The sequence below is a fragment of the Corythoichthys intestinalis genome, chromosome 7, assembly GCF_030265065.1.
Source record: "Corythoichthys intestinalis isolate RoL2023-P3 chromosome 7, ASM3026506v1, whole genome shotgun sequence".
NCBI lineage: Eukaryota > Metazoa > Chordata > Actinopteri > Syngnathiformes > Syngnathidae > Corythoichthys > Corythoichthys intestinalis.
Window position 1 is genome coordinate 43,393,274 of NC_080401.1, and position 18,885 is coordinate 43,412,158.

Sequence of the window (18,885 nt, forward strand, 5' to 3'; positions counted from 1 at the left end):
CAAAAAACCCTCAAAAAAGTCTAGTCTAGAATGGGAGTATTTCGGCTACCGAAAAGAAACAGACTGCTGCCCCTTAGACTGTGAGCCGATGTGCAGGCAACACCTCCAACATGATTTCACATTTACGTGACCATCATCTGTCACTTTACATAAAATTTAAGGTAAGTAAACGCTGTCATGAACGTTTCCCACCAGCTACAAGAGTTCACCTCAGCGTGTTTCTTGTGTCTAGCGATGGTAAAACAAATACTATAATGTAGAGCTTGTTAACGAGGCTGTTAACGTGACTAGTTAACGTGCCAAGACCGCTAACTAGTTTCCTCCCTATTAGCGTGCTTTTGTAAAGTCTTCCGCCATTGTAAACATCCGTTCAAAATAACATTTTCATAATACAGCATGTGGTGTTTTTTTCTCTGGCGACTTTGTGTTGAGGGTGTGTGCGTAATGTGTAAATAATACAAGTCATACGAACTCGCTGTCTCTTGTGCTTACTCTCCATTAATATTCAACTCATTAATATTAATAGTTATAGTAATGGTATATTAACCCAGAAAAGGTGAACATACTCTTATTACCACATCATAACTTGGAATGAGAGAGAAATGCAGAAAATGAGCACGTCTCTAACAATGTTGAAATGTAACTTTAAAGTCAGTGAAGTGCCTCTGATATACTATATATATATAATTATATATGTATTTTTAAGAAGTGTTTTTACTTTTTATATGGACAATAATTATTTTTGTTCAAATGTTTAGCAACTTGAGCTGTGGCTGTGGGTTTAGTCTGTAAGTTCTATTTATTTCAATTTTATGTCAAATATTTCAGCTATTTATTTTTCATTTTATTTCTTTTAACATTATATTCATGTTGAGGTTCCAATTTCCAAATATCTTGTGGAAAAAAACTTTATCAGGTTACAAGATGGGAGCCGAACAAGTATTCACATGTGTTTTCAGCATCGTCATCCTTTTCAACCTCTGAATCAAACCACTGGGTAATCATGTCAACTCTGAAGGACTTCTTTTTAGAAACCAAAGATTAGTAAAAGAGTGCAATATCTGTAAAAAGAGCCATTTTTGAGGATGTAGCAGCAGGGGGCGTGTTAATGGAAAAATAACATTTACAACATATCTCAAAAAAATCTGATTCAAAGTAGAAAAAAAAATCTATCCGAACATCTCTAGTAATAAATGAACCTTCATTATTTTCCTTAGTGCACAGCTGTGCTGCATTATGCTTACAGCCGTTTCTAATATCAAGTTTAGTTGAGCTGATCAGCATTGACAGACTGAGGGAATATTGGTCCAGCCCACAGAGACACACGCCTCATTCAGCATCACCTGAACACAGCACAGCAGCCCAGCCAGCATCCAGACATGCCATCTGTTGTCACCAAGGCCATGATGGAGTCCTATGCTCTCATGATTTTGGTCATGGGGACTTTCTTCCTGTATTTCTGTGGCATGGTGTGGGCTTTTTCCAACCCCAAAGTGAGTGGTATAGTGGAGCACCAGAGCCAGAATGCCGGGTCACAACCGCCAGCGACGAGCGACTCCGCGGACGAACTCACTCGCAGCACCTACGTACGCTTTGGGGGCGATACCGAGAGCCTTGAATGGGAGACTGACGACTTCTCTCCTGAGGGATACGGATTTGACAACCGCATGTGTTCTGGCATTTTTGAGGAAGGAATAGAAACATGTTATTCTTGACATTTAGCTTGACCAAGGACTTTTAAGAGAACAAGGTGAGAAGAATACACACAGAAAGACATTCCAAGACTTAATAGTATTTATTATTTATCAATAATGTATTTCTGGCTATGCAATGGAGAGACATTTTCAAACAAGAAATAACAATTGAAAGCTACTGGAGAATAGCAAGTACAGAAAACCTGTGCATAGTATTAAGTTTATTAACCATTCATACGACACAATAATATTTACCTCCCCAACAAATGTGAATTACATACCTTGGAAGGATGACATGATAGTGACAAAAACCTAGCAAATAGGAAAGTAGTATCGGTAATTGATGTCAGAAAAGTAGTGATTGGAAATATACTGTATATTTCATATCTCATGAATTCCATTTAACAACATTCTTAGAGTTGTCCGATAATGGGTTTTTAACCGATATCCTGATATTCTTCACTCCAAAAATCCAAGGCTAATATCAAACCGATACTGATATCTGCGGTCGTGGACTTAACATTTTTAAATAATTTATTGTTCATTTAATTTTTGCAACATGAATGCAAATGATCTGCTCACATTACAAATACCAAGCATCTTAGTTTAGCGACAACTAATGCTCAATAAGCATAACTGCTGTGCTAAGCTGTGACCAGCCCTTGTACAAAGGCAGAAGGCTTCTACAATCACTTTGAAGGCAACATACATATTGGCCCAAAAACTAATAATGAAAAACTGATGTAGATATTATCAGATATCATTCTAAAATGCTTTTATCGTCTTCTGTTATCCGCTATTCCATGATATCGGACAACTCTACTTTTATTACTATGTTATAAATAAATTCCAACCTGGTATTTCTGAAATCAATATGCATAATTGCTCAATAGAGTTCCGAATGCCGACAAACCAGGTGTGTCATAAATCACACAAAAACAAACATGTTACATAAACTTATTAACCTTGCTATAACTACATGGTAAAGAATAAGCCACTAACGTGTGATAATAACTTTTTACAAAAGTCGACCGCAAGGCATGTTGGGAATTCAAGCATCAACATACTATACCGTTATACATTGTTATCATGTTATAAAATGGTCCATATTGTGAATAAACATTTTTCCATATTGCCTAGCACTACATAAAAGTATTGTTATTAGTGCTCGGCAATATGATTTATACGTATATTTCATGTACAGTATGTCATATCATATCATCGAAGGCGTAGGTTTGGTCTCCACATTGGTAGGGACGCTATAGCAGCATAACCTGCGTGTACACTTTTTGCTGGGGACAGGAGAATAATAAATGATACCACTTAACCTACAGTGTATCACAAAAGTGAGTACACCCCTCGCATTTCTGCAGATATCAGGCATGAAAATGGGTCAGGGGTTAAAAAGGTGAGAAGGGTGTGGAGGAAATATGTTCCAGTACACTGTACACCCCAACAAAATATTGAGCTCTGTCGACCCATACTGTGTTTCAGCAGGGCCGTGCAGAGACCGGTGGAGGGGCGGGTGCTTGTAGATCAAAAGGGGCACATGAACAAGTATTCAATACACCTTAAAACAACATAACTTCAATTTTAACCAGCTTTAGATAATAATTGGCTGCGACTGTGACATACTTTAATTGGGAGGGGGCAACAGTGAATAGAAATCAAAACTGTCATCAACACTTTCTAGCTGGGACTCAGTCAGTCTGCCTCTTTTCTTCCTTCAACCTCTGCATCAAAACTTCCTTCCTCAACTTGTTCATCTGAGAACAAACCACGTCAGATGGTCACTGAGCCACCAACAGCACAGTTTTCTCAAAACTATTATTTCATTATTATCCATACTTAACAACTCTAGCACCTAATGATTAATAAAGCAATGACATAAAATTTTATAGAAAAATAACATTGTAATTGTGTTTATAATTGTATTTAATACCCGACTATCCTTGCAAACTTGTTCTTACCAGGTCTGCTATTCACCCAGCTGATGAGGTATCCACTGCCTTTAGCAGCCTCATCCAACTCCTTTTTTTATGCCTCAATCTCATTTCCCTACGAGGCATGTCTATGTAATGAAATATAAATATTTAAAAAAAAAAAAAAAAAAAAAAAAAAAACAGCCTCCCCGGTGGCTTTTAGTTTGAAAGCTTTCTTAATTTCTTTCTCTCTCAATAACGATGGAGGTAGATTTGTGTTTTTGTTATTCAATCAAAAAACAAAGTTACTTCTATCAAAAAACAAAGTTGCTTCAATCAAAATACAGGATATACTTTTAATCCCCAAAAAGTCACTTCAACAAAAAAAATTGTTTTTGATTGCAAAAATAAATTTGAGACAAAAAAAAGCATTTGAAAACTATTTTTCTTGACTGAAACAAATTTTTCCATTGAAGTAATGTTGTTTTGCGTTTGGGCCACATTTTGGCTAGGACATTTGTGTCTTTATTATTCAATCAAATAAGTTGCTTCAAACAAAAATATATATATAAAAAGAAAAACTTTGCACATGTGTCAATCACCGTTTAACAAAGCCTGAGAGGGTTTGAGTAGACTCACTATGAAACATTTAATAAAGCCAAGCATTTTCTTACAACTTTATTCTTGTTTAAAAAAATAATTCGGTGGGCCAGTAACATGTTTAAAACTTATCTTAATTCTTACATTTTGAAGTGCTTGAAACCCATTTATAAATGATACTTTGGTGAAAAAAGTGAAAAAACATGTCTTATATATATGTATCTTTTTTCCAATGTAAAATCTGAATAAATACATTGAACACGCACAAAAAAATGGGGGGGGGGGGGGCGCTACTTCGCGGTTTTCACTTATTGCGGCGGGTTCTGGTCCCCATTAACCGCGAAAAACGAGGGATCCCTGTATTTCTGAAAAGCTTTAAGAAGCCAGAGGCATTCCCACCACTCGTCGGGCCGGTGTTGTGCCGACACCGGCCGTCAGCTCAAGTCCCAGCCGAAAATAACGTGTCTGGCGGACGACGGGAGCGATGCGAGGCGCACCACTCCATCTGAGAGCATGCCGCTTAATTTGACTCAACAGTGCGTTTCTTCGTTAATATTACCGCTAAATACACGAGCTTGACGCCAATTTAACGGGAGCTATTTTTTCACGGGAGATTTGGCTAGCTCTGGCAGTGTTCAACGCAAGCTGCAACGAATAGCAGTAACTTTATTATATCGCAAAATATGAAAACGATTGAAAGCATTACTCACCAAATTCAATCTGCTGGCAAATACAGCCAAGTGTGTATGCTGCGCTTTGATCTGCCCCGCTCTGGATTTGCAATGCAACCAAAGGCTCTCCAAGCACTCCATGTACACGTAAAGAGTGCGCGCGATTGGAATAATGGAACGCAGTTTGGGCCGATGATTGGTTCTCGTCAGTGAAGCATCTAGAAGGATTTGCTGACTGGATTTCTTAAGTGCTCAGTTTACGTACTAAGTTAATCACATGATGATAATAATAATAATAATTAAATAAACCCCCCCCCCCCCCCCCAAAAAGAATTTCTCCTCGGATCTACGCAATTCACGTAGGTCGCCCTTTTTGACTTCAAAATGGCGAATTTCGCCGAAAGGTGAGAGATTTTCATGCCTTAGATATTTAAGTATATATTTTCATGGGACAACACTGACAAAATTACCGTTTGACACAATGAAAAGCAGTCTGTGTGCAGCTTATATAATAGAGTTAATGTATTTTCCCCTCAAAATATAGCTATTAATATCTAAACCCCTGGCAACAAAAGTGAGTACACCCCTTAGAAACTACGTACATCCCAAAATATCCAAATTGAATACTGCTCATCATTTCCCCTCCAAAATGTCATGTGACTCGTTACAGGAGTGCTGTCAGCATTGCTGCGGAGATTGAAGAGGTGGGGGGTCAGCCTGTTAGTGCTCAGACCATATGCCACACTCTACATCAAATTGGTGTGCATGGCTGTCACCTCAGGAGGAAGCCTCTTCTGAAGACGGTACACAAGAAAGCCTGCAAACAGTTTGCTGACGATATGTCAACAAAGCACATGGATTACTGGAACCATGTCCTATGGTCTGATGAGATGGGTGGGTTTTCTTGTGTACTGTCTTCAGAAGAGGCTTCCTCGTGAGGTGACATCCATGCACACCAATTTGATGTAGAGTGCGGCGTGTGGTCTGAGCACCACCTCTTCATTCTCTGTAGCAATGCTGACAGCACTCCTGTAACGAGTCACATGACATTTTGGAGGGAAAATGACAAGCAGTACTATAGTTTCCAGCAGAGTTTCTCACAGTTCGTTTAATGATAACAGTAGAAAACACACTGCAAATTTAAAATAAGACCATAATTACTGTAAGTCTGTCAATCTTACTTTCAGCTAGCTATTTTTCTTTTTCAAGAAATCTGTGTAAAATTTACTTGAAGCACAGGCAGATAATATTACTTATTTCTGGTAGATTTACACTGAAAGCAAGGGAATTTAACTTGTTTTAAGGTGTGTTTTTGTAGCCTGGAACTCCAGACTCACTGCTGTTCCAGCTATAGAGTCTGGGATCCAGCTCCTTATTTGCCTCTCGAGCCCGAACGAAATCGTTCGTGTAATCAGTTTCGTTTATTTGCGTGACGTGTTCTTAACAAGCAACGTCACTCTTGCGCGTCTGAAGTCGTCTCCACAACAACACAGATGAACAGGAGAGCCGAGAATATGTTCCTACCCACGATAAATTCAGTTTAAATGACCAAAAACACATTGAGTCGCTAAAACCAGCAGTCTGTCTCGCTCTAGCCATGTTGAAAAAACTTCTCCGTTCTCCTCATATGTTTACGTCCTCGCGCTAGAGTTTCTTGTCGCTTTACCAACGTCACGTGCAACTCTGCTGCAGGTCGAACTGTCAGTAGCAAAATTAGTGGCATGTTCCCACCGTCCACAACATTGACGTCTTTTTACATTACTTACAGTGGCTGCAGCTGCTGGTTGTGGCCGAAAAGGACTTCTCATATCCCTCCTCTTTGAAGTGGGCGGAGGAGACGGCATGTAGACATGTATTTCTGTCAGGTTGTGTCTGTGCGTTTATGTTGGGACTCGGTGGAAGGGTTAAGGGCGGTGGGGGGTCTAATCATCGGCCAATCAAACGTGCGTTTGAGGGGGGAAAAATGGACCAGCACATTCAACAAGAAAAAGGGCTAAATGCAAGTCAGAACATAATGACAATAATTCACTTAATAATAGTAGGGTCAATTCCATCTATACAACATATGAAAAGACAGTCTAAATGACCTATAAAACTGCTGTCATTATATAATGCAAATAAGGTTGCTTAAGTTGGTGGGGACAATTTGAGCATCCTGAAAAGTTCCTACGCAAACATACGCCCTTGCATATCATACATCAATTTTAATACGATATGATAAATGTAAATGGTACTACCGAAGATTCAAGCCTATTTCTGAAATTAATATGCATAATGGCCACTAGAAGTCCCGATACCAGCAAATCAGGAGTGTGATAAATTACACAAAACGAACATGGTGCATAAACCTATTAACCTCATAAAATTATAAGGTTGTGATCACACATTGCTACAACTACATGGTAAAGAATAATTATTAATAACTTTTTAATAAAATTCCACAGCAAGGCATGCTTGAAATTCAAGCAGCAACATACTATACTTTGATACATCGTTATGTTATAAAATGGTCCATATCGTGATGAAACATTATTTCCATATCGCCCAACACTACATAATAGTATTATTGAAGTGATTAATCTCGACAGATATTAGTCTACACCACATGCGCATTACTCTTAACACATCCTCACTGCCATTGACAACAATAGATATGGATTGGAGGTCTATCGGTGTCAATGACAATCACTGCGTTAAGATGTGGTTTGTTTCCTCCTGACTTCACGTTCCAGTTGCAGCAGATGCTCATAGAGCGCCTCAGATGTGTCCAAGTCGACATCCATCTGCGAAGGAGACGCTACGTCATTTCAACTAGTCTTGCTCAGTCCAATTGCAAAGACTCACTGGTCATACCTGCCGTGGCTGTGTGTAATTATGTCCGAGGACAGATGTTAACTGTGGTATTTAGCCTTTGGTTCCAATCTTGCAGGATTTTGCTTAAAAAGCCAAAAGTGCAAAAATAGAGACACAAAAAAAATTGTCCTAAAGTGTCTGTTTTCCCATGTGAAAAGTCACTTTCGCTCATCAGTGCTTCAGTTCCATTGTAGGGTGTCAATGTAAACGTGTTGGTGAACACTCTTATCTGATTAAAAAAAAACACTGCTTTGAAATAAATGACATCAGCTGGGTTGTTACATTCTTCACACATCACTCACCAGCCATAAGAGAGGCATAAGCAACGTCCAGAGGAATGCTGGAAAGGCAGGCAGGATGCCAAAGGTCAGGTTGGTCATCACAAAGCCAGGACAAATCACAGAAGAGTACAAGCCCTGGAAAGCACAACCATTTCAGCTGACGTGTTCACATGCCATTAGAAGGCGCACATGTAAACTTGACATGACTGCATTTGTGACTGTTTAGAAAGCTCTTAATTAGTAAGACTGTCTTTTTCAAGTACTATTACTGACCAACCTGCCTGTTGTAGTTGAGGGCCAGGCTAAGCAGGTTGGAGGCATACTTGGACGAGCTGTAAGGCTCGCGTCCACCGCCGTGCTGTACGTCTTCCAGGATAAAAGCTGAGCGGTGAGCGTTACTGGAGGAGGTCCAGATGAGCTTCGACGTCTGGCCGGCTTGGCAGAGAAGCGGTTCGAGTTCTCTGATCTGAAAAGAAATGTGCATTCACATGATTTTCGGGAGAAAAAGGCTTCTTTAATCCTTTCTGGGACAGTGGACATTACCGCTGCAAGTAACGAGTATTTTAAGAATTGATTAATCATACAATTCAACGATTATTCGATTAGCTAAACGTCCCTTTTGTTCCAATTACCTTCACTATTTAACTTGAAGTTGTTTTAGGCTTGTTGTAACAAGGAAGAAAAAATGGATGACTATTCCCTTTAAAAATAATATTTTACTACAGCTTCCTGACTTAATTGTAGCGTACAACTGTACTGTTTTAAGTACATAAAACTTGTCAAAGTTTTTTTCCCCCTCTGTACTATGTACAAACTATTAATGTGTTTTCGAATGTTGACTGCTAATGTTATACATTAACGGCCACATCATGCTGTCCTCTGAGCTACCTATATCTTTGCTGCTGTAACACCGAGAATTTCCCCATGGTGGGATCAATAAAGGTCTTCTTCTTATCTTATCTAATATAGGTTTTGATTATGAAACATAAAAATAATTTCTCAGTACACAAATCAGCCCAAAGTCCTGCTCATTCAAATTAAAAAAAATTAAAAGTGCTACTGATTTAAGTTTTTTTTTCTGATAGCGCTGATATAACTTGTGTCAATGACTCATTTATTTTCTTTAAACAAACTAAACAACAAAATCCTATAAGGAGGAGGCAGACTGTAATGAATCTGTTTTCTTTATCAAACAGATGTTCATAAATAACATCCAAATCCAATTTCAAAGCACACTCTCTTGTATGACAATTTACAGTTTGAATGGGAGTTTGTGTTGAAAGTTGTTATAGGAATGGGTTTATGTGTTTGGTTTTGTTACAAAAAGAAATGAGACAACTTTACTATCTAACAATAACTCAGACACTGATTAGCATAATTGCTAACAAGCTTAGCGCTCCATGCTAAGTACTAACGTCTCATCGAGAAAGAATACAAACAACACAATTGGCTTCATTTACTCACCTTTGACTTAAGCAAACTGGATCTAGCAACACAAAAGACGGCTAACTCTCTACATTTCGTATTATTGATTCAGCAATACAACCGGAGTGTAGCAGGGAACTCGCTCTCTCTTGCTGTAATCATTGGCACGCGCGCAGCCTCACATTACACATAAACAAGCACCCAAACGGTTATCAAATTAGTTGGCAACTAATTTATTAATTGATTTTAATCGATAAGTGGTTGAAGTCGTAGTGGACATCTGTTCAAAAGTTACCATTAGCTTATCCACTGTCAACTCAGGTCACAGAGCATGTATTGTGGTAGTTGGTAAAAGAGGGAAATTCATATCGAAAACACTATTGATGGCAATAGACGTCCAATCTATTTTAACCGGGAGGAGCTGGAAGCGACATCCCAGTTAAAATGGACTGGACGTCTATTGCCGTTAATGTCGGTCAAAGAATTAAGCTATGTGAGGTTACATAACAAATAAATAAATTCTCAAGGAAAAATACACACGGAAAACACTTATTTGAATTTACATTATGGCTTTATTCCTCTTTTTCAATTTATTAAATTGTTTTTTTCTTTTCTTTTTTTTTTTTTTTTTTAAATTTTTTATCTATCTTATTCAGAATACTATTTTTTATTACTCATGGCTTTTTTACATTTGTGTTTTTTTTAATTAATCACTTTTATTTTATTATCATAATTATTTTTAAGAGTACTTTTTCCCCAAAATGGATTCTTCAATTTATTATCATTATTTTTGTTTGTTTTTAATGCCCATCACAAAATACATTAGGGCAACAATAATACAGTGGCCGCAAAATATTGTCCCGAAAAAAATCTAAATTCGTGCATGAAAGTGTTAAGATACATATACCGTATTTATCGGACTATAAGTGGCACCTGAGTATAAGTCGCACCAGCCATAAAATGCCAAACGAAGAGGAAAAAAACATATATAAGTCGCACCGGAGTATAAGTCGTATTTTTGGGGGAAATGTACTTGATAAAATCCAACACATAGAACAGATATGTCATCTTGAAAGGCAATTTAAAACAAAAATATAATAGAGAACAACATGCTGAATAAGTGTATGGATGATAATGTTACATGATGCATGAACATCGAAATGCGAACGTGGCCAGTATGTTAACGTAACATAGCTATTAAGAGTTATTTAGATAACTACAGCATAAAGAACATGCTAACAAATTTACCAAACCATCAGTGTCACTCCAAAACACCAAAAGAACATGTAAAATCATATAATTATGTGTTAATAATTTCACACATAAGTCGCTTTAGAGTATAAGTCGCACCCCCAGCCAAACTATGAAAAAAAACTAGGACTTACAGTCCGAAAAAATACGGTAAAGACACATTTTTTAAAATTGCTCTCAATGTATATACAGTCATTTTCACACTATAAGGCACACCTGACTATAAGCCGCCACCCACATAATTTGACACGAAAACGGCATTTGTTCATTGATAAGCCGCACTGGAATATATACCGCAGCTGTACTCACTGTATTATGGGATATTTACACCAAAAGATATTAACCGGGAAACACTATTTGACAGCAGCGTCATAAGACTGTCATAAGACCACATGAACCACCATGAAGCTTTGAACCAATTGGTTGCAAAGCGTCAATGTCATGTTTGTGTGTTCTCAGCTCTTTTTTCTTTATTCAGCTCCTGATTGAGCCAGACTGGCGGGGTAACACAACACACCTGTGCTTGATTGGGAAAGCTCAATATTTAAGGAAGCCTGTCACCATCTGCTAGTGTCGGACTATTGCTTGCTACCTGCCTTGCTTACCGCTGTGTTCTCATCGTCGTTCTTCGTGCTTCCCGACATTCTACGGTCGTGGTCTGGTTTGATCATTTTTGCGTTTGTGCTCTTTTGGACTTTGTAGTTAGGATTTTGTACTCCGTTATATTCGCGCCTTTCTTGCGTGCTCTCTTAGTTGTAATTTGTTACACTCGCGTTTTCCGGCGTGCTCTCTTAGTTGTAATTTGTTGCACTCGCGTTTTCCAGCATGCTCCCTTTGTTGTACTTATTAAATACAAGCATTCACTCTACCTGATCTTCTGGTCTGTGTTTGGGATCCACATCAACGGCTTGCCGTTCTCAACAGTCAGTGCTTCAAGAAACTTCATTTGGTCATCACTGCTCCCTTGGGGGAGACAGTCAATCTCCGCTGCCACCTGCTGTCAACACTGTTGTCGTCCAACATGCCTCCTAGCATGCATTGCAGCGCTATAGACATAAATAACAATCAGAAATTATTTCTTCAATTACTGTTCCAGTTGTTTTATTAATTGCTAGTTATGGTATTTGGAAACACTTTATTTGACAGTGGCGCCTTAAGACTGTCAAAAGACCAAATGAACCACCATGAAGCTTTGAAAAATTGGCTGCAAAGCTTCATTGCTTCAAGAAGCTTCATATGGCCATCACTGCTCCCAGGGGGAGACAGTCAATCTCTTCTGCCACCTGCTGTCAACACTTTTTACAGTTGCCTCCTAGCATGCATTGCAGCGATACAGACCTAAATAACACTCACAAATCATGTCCTGTGCTAATTATCTCTTCAGTTACTGTTCCAGTTCTTTCATTAATTGCTAGTTATGGTATTTGGTAACTCTTTATTTAACAGTGGCGCCATAAGACTGATAAGACAATCATAATTATGGCATGACAGAGTCATGAGCATTAATGAATGCTTATAGCAGATGTAATTTAGCGTCATCTGTCAAATTATCTCACATTTGAATGAATGTAAAAGATCCAAGCTAGACATAAATGGAGTTAGTGACAAATATCTGTCAAAGCAAATCAGGAATGCCCATGATAGTGTCATGTTATAATTATGACGGTCTTAAGATGCCGCTGTTAAATAGAGTCAACAAACAAGTTGAACTGGACTATAAGCCGCAGGATTTCAAATGAGGGAAAAAAGTACCGGCTTATACTCTGAAAATTACGGTAATACAAAAGGTAATTTACACAATATACCGCCTGTGACCTTACATCTAGGGCAGTAAAGCTGTAAATATTTAATGAGTATTGTTACTCAAGTATCAGACATATCCAGTGTAGCCTTCATTCTGTAAAGTGACCTCAAAAGTTGCTCCCCCTGCACAAAACCAATGTCAAAACATTTTAGCACTGGAGCCTGCCACGGACAAACTCACAAGGAGGAAGTGGCCAAAGAGATTGGTGGCAAATACTTCTTGCAAACCATCTGGAATGACTCCATCTTTCTGTGTCAGGATGCCCTCGCCGGTTGATAACATGGTAATGATATTTCTGGAAACAAAAGGGGGAAGGATACAGTAGAGTATCGAAAAGAAAAAAAAACAGAGAAATGGAAAACAGTTTGACAACAGTAGAGGGTTAGAGTAACTTTAAAAGCGTGGAACATGAATTAAAGTCCCACAGTCATCTTTTTTTCCACACTAATTAAATGATTGAATCTTGTCAAAAGAAATTCAGAAATTTATTATTAAGACTCGCACGGATACATAACTATAGACATTGTGCAATAAAAAGATTTTTTTCTTTCCTTTACATAGATCAGTTGTCCTGATCCCTTTGCAGAAAAACAGCAACAAAGCATGATGTTTCCACCCCCATGCTTCACAGTGGGTATGGTGTTCTTCGGATGCAATTCAGTATTCTTTCTCCTCCAAACACGAGAACCTGTGTTTCTACCAAAAAGTTCTATTTTGGTTTCATCTGACCATAACACATTCTCCCAGTCCTCTTCTGGATCATCCAAATGCTCTCTAGCGAACCGCAGACGGGCCTGGACGTGTACTGACTTCAGCAGGGGGACACTTCTGGCAGTGCAGGATTTGAGTCCCTGGCGGCACATTGTGTTACTGATAGCAGCCTTTGTTACTGTGGTCCCAGCTCTCTGTAGGTCATTCACTAGGTCCCCCCGTGTGGTTCTGGGATTTTTGCTGACTGTTGTTGTGATCATTTTGACGCCATGGGGTGAGATGTTGCATGGAGCCCCAGATCGAGTGAGATTATCAGTGGTCTTGTATGTCTTCCATTTTCTAATAATTGCTCCCACAGTTGATTTCTTTACACCAAGCGTTTTACCTATTGCAGATTCAGTCTTCCCAGCCTGGTGCAGGTCTACAATTTTGTCTCTGGTGTCCTTCGACTGCTCTTTGGTCTTGGCCATAGTGGAGTTTGGACTGTGACTGACTGTAGTTGTGGACAGGTGTCTTTAATACCGATGATGAGTTAAAACAGGTGCCATTAAAACAGGTAACGAGTGGAGCCTCGTTAGACCTCGTTGACAGCGAGAAATGTTGCCTGTTTGTAGGTGACCAAATACTTATTTTACACTCTAATTTGGAAATACTGTTAATTCTTTAAAAGTCAAATAATGTGATTTTCTGTTGTTTTTTTTTTCCACATTCTGTCTCTCATGGTTGAGGTTTACCCATGTTGACAATTACAGGCCTCTCTAATCTTTTAAAGTAGGAGAACTTGCACAAATGGTGGTTGACTAAATACTTATTGCCCCATTGTACACACACACTCTCGGCATAGCCCAAATATGCCCAAAAAGTTGACTTTTGAGGAAAGTCCATTTTTGACTTTTTTGTAAGCGGGGGTGCTTACGCATTTTTTCAAAATTTCAAAAACGGTCAAAAAACACTTTTGAGCCAAGGAGCGCCAGGAAACGTTCCAAAAACATGTCAGGACTCTCGGCACAGCCCAAATATGCCAAAAAAGTTATCTTTTGAGAAAAGTCCATTTTTGACTTTTTTGTAAGCGGGGGTACTTACGCATTTTTTCAAAATATCAAAAACGGTCAAAAAAACTCTTTTGGGCCAAGGAGCGCCGGGAAACGTTCCAAAAATATGTCAGGACTCTCGGCACAGCCCAAATATGCCAAAAAAGCTGACGTTTGAGAAAAGTCCATATTTGACTCTTTTGTAAGGGGGGGACTTACGCATTTTTTCCAAAATATCAAAAACGGTCAGAAAACACTTTTGGGCCTAGGAGCGCCGGGAAACGTTCCAAAAACATGTCAGGACTCTCGGCAAAGCCCAAATATGCCAAAAAAGTTGACTTTGGAGAAAAGTCCATTTTTGACTTTTTTGTAAGGGGAATTACTTATGCATTTTTTCCAATATATCAAAAACGGTCAAAAAACACTTTTCGGCAAAGGAGAGCCGGGAAACGTACCAAAAACATGTCAGGACTAGTTACGGGTTACAGGGTTAGTTACGCATTTTTTCAAAATATCAAACAGGGTCAAAAAATTCTTTTGGGCCTAGGAGCGCCGGGAAACGTTCCAAAATCATGTCAGGACTCTCGGCACAGCCAAAATATGCCAAAAAAGTTATCTTTTGAGAAAAGTCAATTTTTGACTTTTTTGTAAGGGGGAGTACTTATGCATTTTTTTCCAATATATCAAAAACGGTCAAAAAACACTTTTCGGCAAAGGAGAGCCGGGAAACGTACCAAAAACATGTCAGGACTCGGCACAGCCCAAATATAACAAAAAAGTTGACTTTTGAGAAAAGTCCATTTTTGACTTTTTTGTAAGGGGGGGTACTTAGGCATTTTTTCAAAATATAAAAAACGGTAAGAAAACACTTTTGGGCGAATGAGCGCCGGGAAACATTCCAAAAACATGTCAGGACTCTCGGCACAGCCCAAATATGCCAAAAAAGTTGACTTTTGAGAAAAGTCCATTTTTGACATTTTTGTAAGGGGGGGGTACTTCCGCATTTTTTCAAAATATCAAAAACGGTCAAAAAACACTTTTGGGCATAGGAGCGCCGGGAAACGTTCCAAAAACATGTCAGGACTCTCGGGACAGCCCAAATATGCCAAAAAAGTTGACTTTGGAGAAAAGTCAATTTTTGACTTTTTTGTAAGGGGGGGTAGTTACGCATTTTTTCAAAATAACAAAAACGGTCAAAAAAATCTTTTGAGCCTAGGAGCGCCGGGAAACGTTTCAAAAACATGTCAGGACTCTCGGCACAGCCCAAATATGCCCAAAAAGTTGACTTTTGAGAAAAGTCCATTTTTGACTTTTTTGTAAGGGGGGAGTACTTACGCATTTTTCAAAATTTCAAAAACGGTCAAAAAACACTTTAGGGCCAAGGAGCGCCGGGAAACGTTCCAAAAACATGTCAGGACTCTCGGCACAGCCCAAATATGCCAAAAAAGTTGACTTTTGAGAAAAGTCCATTTTTGACATTTTTGTAAGGGGGGGGGTACTTCCGCATTTTTTCAAAATTTCAAAAACGTTCAAAAAACACTTTTGGAATAAAGAGTGCCCGGAAACGTTCTAAAAACATGTCAGGACTCTCGAAAGGGCCCAAATATGCCGAAAAAGTTGAATTTTGAGAAAAGTCCATTTTTGACTTTTTTTGTAAGGGGGGGTACTTACGCATTTTTCAAAATTTCAAAAAGGGTCAAAAAACACTTTTGTGCCAAGGAGCGCCGGAAAACGTTCTAAAAACATGTCAGGACTCTCGGCAGAGCCCAAATATGCCCAAAAAATTGACTTTTGAGAAAAGTCCATTTTTGACTTTTTTGTCAGGGGGGGTACTTACGCATTTTTCAAAATTTCAAAAACGATCAAAAAACACTTTTGGAACAAGGAGCGCCTGGAAACGTTCCAAAAACATGTAAGGACTCTCGGCAGAGCCCAAATATGCTAAACAAGTTGACTTTTGAGAAAAGTCAATTTTTGACTTTTTCGTAAGGGGGGTGCTTACGCATTTTTTCAAAATTTCAAAAACGGTCAAAAAACACTTTTGAGCCGAGGAACGCCTGGAAAAGTTCCAAAAACATGTCAGGACTCTCGGAAGAGCCCAAATACGCTAAAAAATTTGACTTTTGAGAAAAGTCAATTTTTGACTTTTTCGTAAGGGGGGGTGCTTACGCATTTTTTCAAAATTTCAAAAACGGTCAAAAAACACTTTTGAGCCTAGGAACGCCTGGAAACGTTCCAAAAACATGTCAGGACTCTCGGAAGAGCCCAAATATGCTAAAAAATTGGACTTTTGAGAAAAGTCAATTTTTGACTTTTTCGTAAGGGGGGGTGCTTACGCATTTTTTCAAAATTTCAAAAACGGTTAAAAAACACTTTTGGGCCAAGGAGCGCCTGGAAACGTTCCAAAAACATGACATGACTCTCAGCAGAGCCCAAATATGCTAAAAAAGTTTATTTTTGAGAAAAGTCAATTTTTGAGTTTTTCGTAAGGGGGGGGTGCTTACGCATTTTTTCAAAATTTCAAAAATGGTCAAAAAACTCTTTCAGAACATGGAGCGCCTGGAAACGTTCCAAAAACATGTCAGGACTCTCGGCAGAGCCCAAATATGCTAAAAAAGTTGACTTTTGAGAAAAGTCCATTTTTGACTTTTTCGTAAGGGGGGGTGCTTACGCATTTTTTCAAAATTTAAAAAATGGTCACAAAACACTTTTGGGCCTCGGAACACCTGGAAACCTTCTAAAAACATGTCAGGACTCTCGAAAGGGCCCAAATATGCCGAAAAAGTTGAATTTTGAGAAAAGTCCATTTTTGACTTTTTTGTAAGGGGGGGTACTTACGCATTTTTCAAAATTTCAAAAACGGTCAAAAAACACTTTTGTGCCAAGGAGCGCCGGAAAACGTTCTAAAAACATATCAGGACTCTCGGCAGAGCCCAAATATACGCCCAAAAAGCTGACTTTTGAGAAAAGTCCATTATTGACTTTTTCGTAAGGGGGGGTGCTTACGCATTTTTTCAAAATTTAAAAAACGGTCAAAAAACACTTTTGAGCCTAGGAACGCCTGGAAAAGTTCCAAAAACATGTCAGGACTCTCGGAAGAGCCCAAATATGCTAAAAAAGTGGACTTTTGAGAAAAGTCAATTTTTGACTTTTTCGTAAGGGGGGGTGCTTACGCATTTTTTCAAAATATCAAAAACGGTCAAAAAACACTTTTGGGCCTAGGAACACCTGGAAACCTTCCAAAAACATATCAGGACTCTCGGCAGAGCACAAATATGCTAAAAAAGTTGACTTTTGAGAAAAGTCAATTTTTGACGTTTTCGTAAGGGAGGGTGCTTACGCATTTTTTCAAAATTTCAAAAACGGTCAAAAAACACTTTTGGAACATGTAGCGCCTGGAAACGTTCCAAAAACATGTCAGGAATCTCGGCAGAGCCCAAATATGCCAAAAAAGTTGACTTTTGAGAAAAGTCCATTTTTGACTTTTTCGTAAGGGGGGGTGCTTACGCATTTTTTCAAAATTTCAAAAATGGTCACAAAACACTTTTGGGCCTCGGAACACCTGGAAACCTTCTAAAAACATGTCAGGACTCTCGGCAGAGCCCAAATATGCTAAAGAAGTTGACTTTTCAGTAAAGTCAATTTTGGACTTTTTCGTAAGGTGGGGTGCTTACGCATTTTTTCAAAATTTCAAAAACGGGCAAAAAACACTTTTGGAACAAGGAGCGCCTGGAAACGTTCCAAAAACATGTCAGGACTCTCGGAAGAGCCCAAATATGCTAAAAAATTTTACTTTTGAGAAAAGTCCATTTTTGACTTTTTCGTAAGGGGGGGTACTTACGCATTTTTCAAAATTTCAAAAATGGTCAAAAATCATTTTTTCGCCAAGGAGCGCCGGGAAACGTTCTAAAACATGTCAGGACTCTCGAAAGAGCCCAAATATGCTCAAAAATATGACTTTTGAGAAAAGTCAATTTTTGACTTTTTTGTAAGGGGGGGTACTTACGCATTTTTCAAAATTTAAAAAACGGTCAAAAATCATTTTTCGCCAAGGAGCGCCGGGAAACGTTCTAAAAACATGTCAGGACTCTCGGCACAGCCAAAATATGACAACACAGTTGTCATTTGAGAAAAGTCAATTTTTGACTTTTTTGTAAGGGGGGGTACTTACGCATTTTTCAAAATTTAAAAAACCGTCAAAAATCATTTTTTCGCCAAGGAGCGCAGGGAAACGTTCTAAAAACATGTCAGGACTCTCGAAAGGGCCCAAATATGCCGAAAAAGTTGAAATTTGAGAAAAGTCGATTTTTGACTTTTTTGTAAGGGGGGGTACTTACGCCTTTTTCAAAATTTCAAAAACGGTCAAAAAACACTTTTGTGCCAAGGAGCGCCGGAAAACGTTGTAAAAACATGTCAGGACTCTCGGCAGAGCCCAAATATGCCAAAAAAGTTGACTTTTGAGAAAAGTCCATTTTTGACTTTTTTGTCAGGAGGGGTACTTACGCATTTTTCAAAATTTCAAAAACGGTCAAAAAACACTTTTGGAACAAGGAGCGCCTGGAAACATTCCAAAAACATGTCAGGACTCTCGGCAGAGCCAAAATATGCTAAACAAGTTGACTTTTGAGAAAAGTCAATTTTT

General features: G+C 38.7%; 1 pseudogene; it reads right to left on the bottom strand.

Moving 5' to 3' along the window:
- Positions 1–7,580: 7,580 nt before the first annotated feature.
- Positions 7,581–13,025, bottom strand: LOC130918398 (3-keto-steroid reductase/17-beta-hydroxysteroid dehydrogenase 7-like; annotated as a pseudogene).
- Positions 13,026–18,885: the final 5,860 nt, after the last annotated feature.